Raw genomic sequence first — 7,304 nt, 5'->3', positions numbered from 1 at the left:
CTTTATAACCTGCCTGTGTGGCAGGCATCAGAGGTTTCATACACACAGCCTGTTAATTATAAACAATTGTTAATAAGAAATATCAGAGAAGTCTGCAATTTTGTTTTGACCTCACAAGCTAGAAATCCTGGACAAAATATATCTCTGAGCAAGATTCACTGCAGAGTATAAACATTTAGAAAGACTTCACAGAATCCAGCTTCTTGTAATAAACAAAGAACAGCCTTTTACCATGTTAGCTCACCATTCATTTATTAGATCTGCTTTTACATTTTTCTCTGAATAATTCATCTATGCCACCATCTTTATGAAAGGAACAGTGAGCCTGAGGGAAAAGGAGTGCCACCAAAAAGCATATGCTCTTCAGTAAGCCATCAGATAGCACAGATTCACATGTGCCTTTCACAGAATGGCCTAGGTTGGAAGGGACCTCAAGGATCATGAATCTCCAACCGCCCACAGGCAGGGTCACCAACCTTCACATTTAATACCAGACCAGGCTTCCCAGGGCCCCATCCAATCTGGCCTTGAACACCTCCAGGGATGGGGCATCCACAGTCTCTCTGGGCAACCTGTTCCAGCACCTCACTACTCTCATAGTAAAGAACTTCCCCGACATCTAACCTAAATCTTCCCTCCTTCAACTTAAAACCATTTCCCCTTGCCCTGCTGTTACCTACCCTTTCAAAGAGTTGACTCCCTGTTTATAGGCTCCCTTTAGATACTGAAAGGCTGCAATTAGGTCACCCCACAGCCTTCTTTTCTCCAGGCTGAACAAGCCCAGCTCCTTCAAGAAAGCCCTTCCACAGTACTGGAATACTAAAATTATCACAGTCACTGTTGAATCACATCCTGAAAAACTGAGGAAACTTCTACTCCGTTGTTCATTTGGAGACCCACCAAAAAAAGCCAGGTAGCAGAGGGAACGTAATAAAATGTGCACCTCATGGGAGTACTTGATCTGACAGACTGCCTAATCATATTAAGTGTATAGACTTTGTTGTGCAAAGTGTCAGCCAAATCTTTGTTTATAATGAAATTACTGTAAGTTTTCCTGTGATAAAACCGCACCATAGAATTGATTTAAATCATCAGTCAGAGACTTACCTGGCAACAAGGAAGACATCAGCTGATCAAAAGACTGTGTGAGCTACTCTCATCTGTCCTCTTTCCAGCTCAACGTACACTGCAGAACAGCTGAAGTCTGCTGAACTCCCGCCAAAATTCACAAAACTTAAAAACTGTTCTGCATCAGGCTCAGTGAAGCCACTTTTGCACACCTGAAATAAAAATTCACACAAAACAGCCATCATAAGCCAGAAAGCCAACAAATGTAGCCTGCATCCTGAGACATGAAGGACCACAGAATCGTTTGAGCTAGAAGGGACCCTTAGAGAACATCTGGTCCAATTCCCCTGCAATGAACAGGGACCTCTACACCAGATCCAGTGCTCAGAGCCCTGTCCAGCCTGACTTTAGGTGCCTCAGAACCCAGCCAGCATTGCACGGCTGTGGATACAGCAGCAGGATGACCATTTACCTCACAGTAAAATACACACACGCGCTGTGACTAATCTGTGAGACTTTAAGGAAACTACAGAGAGACTTTTTCTCACACGTAACTTAGTCCCAGCTGCCATTAAATAACAAAGAACCAAGCCCCACACAACTCCCTGAATACCTATTTTTGCAGCGTTGAGAGGAAACAAGAAGGGATGAAACAAACATATTGGAATGTGTCACATTTGCCCATAACGGAAAAGTAATTTGTGAGAGAGAACAACCACATCCATCCACTACCTCCAGAGAGCTTCGTGCGTGCAAAGCACGACCATGGCTGCCGACAAACGGAGGTTGTCCCGTTCCCAGGGCTTATCCCGAAATCTGCTGAGCTCCAGAATCGTTCTCAAACAAGTACTGAGAAATATACAGCACATGAACCCCTTCCCGCCCGCAGCCGCGGGGTCCGCCATTTTACGGCCACAGCGCCGCCGAGCGGCGGGAAAGGGTTTCGCGCCTCTGTGTCTGAGAGCGGATCCGCCCGGGCAGCTGCTGCTCCCTCACAGGCATCGAGCCTGGCTAGGACCTCGGGCACGTTGTCTGCCTAAAAGGAACGTGTCACCATGCTGACCAGCGACTGTGCAGCCACTCCTCGTTGGTGTGAGCTAGCAGGCACGCTTTGCCTCAGCGCGTGTCTCTGGGACGGAGGGGTGGCACGCAACGCTGCGGCCGGGCCTCGTGCCGTGCATGCAGGGTGCCTGCAGCTCCAGGGGTGGCGAATCAGCGATCGTTCCTCTCCTCAGGAGAAAGGCAGCGAGGTATGCGCTGGCAGAGGTACTCCTACCTTGTTAGGAAACCTCTTCCGAGAGGATTTGTGTGTTGTGTCTGCCTTGTTTCTGTTGAGCCTTGGTCTTTTTTTTATTGTCCCTTTCTTTCCTTGGTTCCCCCTCCACAGCCCCCCCTCCCCCCCTCCCCCCTTTTTTTTTAAAAAAAAGGAATTTGGGGTGAAACCCATCCCCTCATTCAAGTGGGCACCACAAAGAAAAGCACAGCCTTCTCACAACAATGTGATGTAGCAGAAACTCAGCTGCTGTAACAGGGTTACTTAATATGTCAAACCTACAGGGAGGTTAAATGTAGTGGATAAAGAAGCACTGGTGGCAAAGCTGCTTTAATGTTACATTTTGCAGGCACCTGTGTGCCTTCACAGGTGCCCCGTGCAGCTGTCTGGTGCCCATTTCTGCTCCAATTCAGGGCAGTATAGGGAAGGCTCAGAGCCTGGTTCCTCTCAGTGTTCCTCTCCATAAGGCACGCTAAGCTGTGTTCTAACACTGCTGAGAATCTCATGTCTTGTACAAATTAACTCAGGCATTCTGACTGCAAAATTGGTGGCTATCAAGGTCAGTGGGTACCTTGCAAGGAATCAGCAGAGCATTTGGCATCTTAGTAAAACAGCGATTCTATCCTTTCTTATATTTCCGGAGGCTATGATTTTCCTGTTATTTGTTCTTCATTTTATTCTTAATATCATATTGTATCATGCAGCTCAATGCATATTTCAACACCTGTTATGTTGAAATACGTTGAAATAAACCACCATCTGGTCATATTGCATTCCCTATGTTACATGATATGGCAACTGACTGTTTCATTCATTTTAATGACACGTCTATGTTCTCTTAAAGTTTTTAAATAGATATTTTAAGCATATTATCTTTAAAAGTATATTTCAAAATAAAACCATATGCTTTCACTTTTCTGAAGAAGCTGAAACCATGTTTTTGGTCTCCTATAAAAATAGCTGGCTGCTTTCAGATCCACGTAGGAAGTTTCAAAGCTGTGCGTTTGATTTATTTATCTATCAGAAGTTACATAGTAGTTGTATCTTGTCAAAGTTAAGCTTCTGTACAATACAATGGCAAAAAGAGTGTTTTACATGATGCTACAGATCATTTTTCTCCTTTCTCCTAAAAATTTGTTTGTAATCTGGGATGTGACTCAGATATTTCAGCAGTGTTAGGCAATCTGCTTTGAGCTATACATACGTGAACTGTCGCATTAGGAATACATTTTGTGCTTAGTGCACAAGGATGCCAAAGGGAAAAGGATCTACAAGGAAAGAGTGCATATGTTGTTTCTAAATCAACAAGTTTCTTTCCTCCTACTTTCAATAATCACTCTGGATTTCCAGTAAAGCATACGTTTACACATTGCATGTAACGCACATATATGCAACAACCACGTAGACAAATTGTAAATGAGCAGTCAGCATTCTATCTGTAAATGCTTTGTGGCAATGCTCCTGTCTCTTGAGGGATTGTTTCCAGCAGAGGGGATTGGTCCCTCTGATACTAACACTGGGGGAACTGGGACAGTGGTAGTTGCTTATTTCACTGAAAGTTGTTTGACGTTATATTTCTTCAGGATCCTCCGTCTCTACCTATGCTTGTGACATCATTGGCTGCTGTTAGCAGACATAGTGCTCTTTCTAACTGGAAAAGCTGCTTTGTCCTTGAGTTCTGCAAAGGTTGAGAGTCATCGTCATTTTAGCCCTGTTAATAGACCTATTCATTTTGACAAAGGCTTAGATATTTATCAGGCGTCACACAAACTGAATCCATACCGAGCAAACAGTTAGACAGAGGTTGCCATTGTGGATGACTTGTGTTACCTTCAGCCTTGTGCCTAAAAATGTCCTTGAGGTGTGGTCTTGGCTCAGCCTGAGCACAATGCACATGCTGACAGATCAGAGCCTTGTAAAACAATTGCTAGTAGCTAAAGTAAATCTTCATAAAAAATGTACTCTGTAATGAAACGGTCGCAATATAAGCAGTTTGGTAGCCATTTGAAGGGCATGGGAATACAGTACAAAAACTAGTTTTGCTTGAAATATTTCTGTAAAAATCTTGTAATACTTTGAGTAAAAGGGAATGAGTAGCAAGGGACGGATGAGTCTACTCTTTTCTCCCTCCCTGTTTTTTCCTTCTTTCCTACCCACCACTGAGTGATACCTTTTTCTATTTTCCAATTCCATGTCATTAAGAACATCCACTTTTGGAGGCTGCGGATTATTGATTCTTAGTTGCCAGCTCAGCAAGCTTCTTGAGAGTCTGTTAAACGCTGAACTCACCAATAGCTCTGTTGAAACAGTTGGGATTACTTCTGTCTGTAATGTCTGAATACACTTAATACCCAATTCCATTCCACATACTTATTCAAAAAGATAGTGTGGGAACGTATGCATTTCAGAATAAACTGAACGCTTGCTTTGGCATTAGTGTTACCCTAACAGCTAAGAATTCTACTCACACAGATCAGGATTTTCCTGTGGTAGGCACTATGCTCTGTGTCAGTTCTTTGAAACGCTGCCATACATGCTTTGCCAAACTGCATCAGAGTTTTATTTTGCTTACATCTCTCTTCTTTGTCCTATTATTATTTATCTATGTATTTACTAAGCCATGGTTGTACTTGTAGTAGAATGGCATATAATTATGTTCTGCTGTGCTGTCCAAACACAAAACTTGAGAATTCTTGGAGATAAAATGTAATATAAAGACACAGAAGAGAGGAGAGGAAAAACAGTAATAGGCATCTCAGGTTACATGTGCTATTTATGAAGCTTAAAGAAAGCAGCCAAATACCTGAAACTGAGATTTTGCTAGTTATTTCTATATCAGAGCAGCCCTTGCTCTGCTAGTTTTAGGACACTAGTCCCAGTGTTCATACAGTGGTTGTCAAACAGCTGAGAGATTAGAGCTGGCTAGAGATAGAAACTTTTCTTAAACTCCAGAAAGCAATGTCATTTAAAGGAGATGCTGAGATACAAGGATGTCCGCGCACCACCTCCAAGACAAATAAAATTCAATAGCATGACGTCCTTTCCATGGCTTGCCCAGAACAGCACAGAACACCAAGATGTTTAACTCCTTCTGTTACAAAGGCCAGTCAGTATCTTTAGTTGTGTTTAATGTATTTAGAGGTACAAATCTCTGTATTATCCCATTCATTTTTTCACTTTCCCACAGTCATTCTCATCTTTCTCACTTACATATCCATACCCATCTATCTCTAGCAACTCTCTGCATCCTGTCTCCTCACCTATTCTTCCTAGACATTCTCCCTATATGTTTCCCCTGGTCCTTCCCTCTCTTCCTATCAGTGTTTCCAGTTTTCATCTCCCATTGTCTTCTGTAAGAAGTGATCACTCTTGTATCCCACTGCTAATGGCAGCAGCAGCAAAAGGCAAAGAGATAAGGAACAGTGAAGATGAGTCTCATCTGCTGGCTACAGTTGTCTACTACAAAATGCCTTGAAGAGAATGAAATGGCTCAGTCTTCAAGGTCTTCTAACTCAGATTTTGAGTCTTCTTAGTTTCCATATTGACTGTAACTATGATCTGTATCCCCTTTTAACTTAAAAGTAATAACAAATCAAACAAACAAACAACAACAAAAGAAAAAGCTATACAGGTGGTCAACCCAAAGGCATCACATTAGGATCCCCTCACTCACACAGTTTTGGAGTACAGGGGGGCATTCACCAGAATTAATCATTTTGTGCTTGCTCACTTCTTTCCTTGACATCCATTGTTGGCCACTGTCACAGATTTGGTATTGGGTTGGATAAACATTTCCTCTCATCTACTGTGGTTATTCTTATGGTAAATGAAGAGGGTGAAGTAGTTCTCACGATGAGTAAAACCAGCAACCACTTAGCTGCAGTCCTTACATTACTTTAGGGAAGAAAAAAAAGAAGGCCCAACATATTAGAAAACCAAACAAAGATGGTCTTAGCTATTTAACGGGAAGGTTTCCTAGTATCCAGTTTACTTTTCTACGGAATTATAGAAAGGTTAAGAGTTTGACTTGGCATTCAGTAAATGCTTTACCACACAATATAAGTATTAAGATCTCCTTGAGCTGAAAAAATAGCACCCTGGGATGACAACAGAAGTTACATGAACAACTTGAATTCTGATAAATTCTAATGAGGTAGTTCTTTGCTTTGCAAATGTAGTTGTCAAGATATCCTTTTTAAACAGAAGCAAGATCTTCCCAAATTCCCATATGCAGCAACACCTTGGCATGTTAAATAATACGTCAAGCAATTTGTTCTCTTGACTCGGTGTGAACAACTGCAGTATTTTCATCTTCCTGTTTCAAACATATCTGATGCGAGTAGATCATAAGTCTGTAAAATGTCGACTAAATGATTAAAAGGTTGACCAAGTTGTAGCAATTGGAAAGATGGTCTTAGCCTGGAAAAATGTTGTTTTACTTACATTTGACAGTGCTAAGGTAAATCTTCCATATGAAGGATACAGGAACAGATCAAAACTGGTCAGTTACACTCTAGCTAATGTATAACTAATCAGGAGTTCATATCAGTAGATGTGCAGACATTCAGGTTCAAGGAGTCTGCATAGGACTTAGGATAGGAAGCATTTTGTCTATTTAGTGTGCCAGTCTATAAAAGGATATGATCATTAGCAAAGTATACATAATTAAAGAATTAATAAAATTTGTGTAAGTTCCCATGAAAGTCTCTTCATGTGAGCCATGCATAATGTTCTGTATAGTTCCAATTCTTACCAAACTGGGAAAAGTAGAGGATATATAAGATCAATCACAGTAAATACAAATGTAAATTCTTACGTTTTAGCAAACAATCATAATTTAAGAGAGGTACTAATTTTTACAGATCTTTGTCATCACTTTAATTATCTGGATCTCTGAAACACAGAAAAGATACCTAAACACAGTTATTTTCCCAAAGTATTCTTTGCTAAATCAATTTAGAAC

Source organism: Gallus gallus, chromosome 5, assembly GCF_016699485.2.
Source record: "Gallus gallus isolate bGalGal1 chromosome 5, bGalGal1.mat.broiler.GRCg7b, whole genome shotgun sequence".
Taxonomy (NCBI): Eukaryota; Metazoa; Chordata; class Aves; order Galliformes; family Phasianidae; genus Gallus; species Gallus gallus.
Note: the sequence above shows the minus strand (reverse complement) of the source record.